The sequence below is a fragment of the Vigna radiata genome, chromosome 7, assembly GCF_000741045.1.
Source record: "Vigna radiata var. radiata cultivar VC1973A chromosome 7, Vradiata_ver6, whole genome shotgun sequence".
Lineage (NCBI taxonomy): Eukaryota > Viridiplantae > Streptophyta > Magnoliopsida > Fabales > Fabaceae > Vigna > Vigna radiata.
In genome coordinates this window covers 9,281,330-9,282,749 of record NC_028357.1, presented here as the reverse complement: position 1 = coordinate 9,282,749, position 1,420 = coordinate 9,281,330, and positions in this window count along the sequence as shown.

Genomic DNA, 1,420 nt, shown 5'->3' with positions numbered 1-1,420 from the left:
AAATACTTTCAAAATCCCTTTTGGAGAAAGTTAAATTTGAGATTATGATGAATAACACAAAAATCACTAGTTTTAAAAGTAAAATATAAATTAAACTTATGAGATTATGATAAATAACATAAAAATTACTAGTTTAAAAGTAAAATACAAAATATGAGATTGAGATTATTATTCTATAAATATAAGTAAAAGTTATCTAAAAATATAAAAATAAAAGAATTATAATAAATGAGCAATAAGTATTATTTTATTAAAAATATAAAAAAATAATGAAATATAAATATTAATGCCCATCTAAATATTACAATTATAAAATTAAGTTACATTAATGTCTATTTAAATATTATAAGGAATTTAAATATTGTTTTTATTAAAATCATGAGATAAAAATATGCAAATGAAGATGGGAGGATCATTTAACATTATCAATATAGTGTAATTCCTCTAAATTTTTGTAGAAATTAGTTATTCTATTTAGTGGAAAGGGTTATACTTAACCTTATTCTGTGGGATGTGTGAATTGAGAATAAAGGGTCACAGTATTGGTAAGAGGGGACAAGCAATTGAGATACTTTTGTGAGTGTGGGGGAAGAAATGTAAGAAAAGAAGGGAAGAAGTAAAAGAGTGGGAAAAAGAGAAGGTGAAAAGAAAGAGAATGGTAAGAGGTAGGAAGCATCCCCTATGGTGGCACAAGAAAGAAAATGATGGGCATTGGTTATTAGACATTGAAACTTTATATCAGTATGGTTGTGTTATGATGACTTCTACTGCAGAGTCGTCTTCAGTGTGCAGCACCCAACAGAGACTTATCTTTCTTTCCTATTCACTCTCATTGCTTTCCCTTTACATGGATATTAGGTCCCTTACAACTTTTCAGACTTTTCCTACTCATTCAACCAACATAATCAAATCAAACAAAACAAAAGGAAAACCACACCTCACCCCATTCTTATCAATCAAACCAAACAAAACAAAACCACTCATAGCCAATTCATACCCGTTTCCGGAATCCATGCCCACTTCTGCTGGTGACCAAATACACACCACCATTGACCTGTTCCCTTCAACATTTCACACCCATCATCACAACAAAACAACTTTCTTAATGGTGGGATTGATTCCTCTACTCTTTTCTCATCCAACAATTCATTCACTCAAAGTGGGGGACACACCCCTCTTGCTTCCTCCTCTTTTCTTCTCCTATTCAATTACTCTCCAACCACTCTCTTTATCAACTCAACAAAATATCAAATATTCTATTCTTTTCTTAAACCTATAATAGATGGGATTCACGTACCAACAAAAAATCAAAATTTCCTTTCTATTTGAATATATTGTTGATGAAATTATTTCATTCTGATTAATATAACTCATTTATAAACAGATTCTATAAAGAACAAGCGAATGCAATTAAACTGTA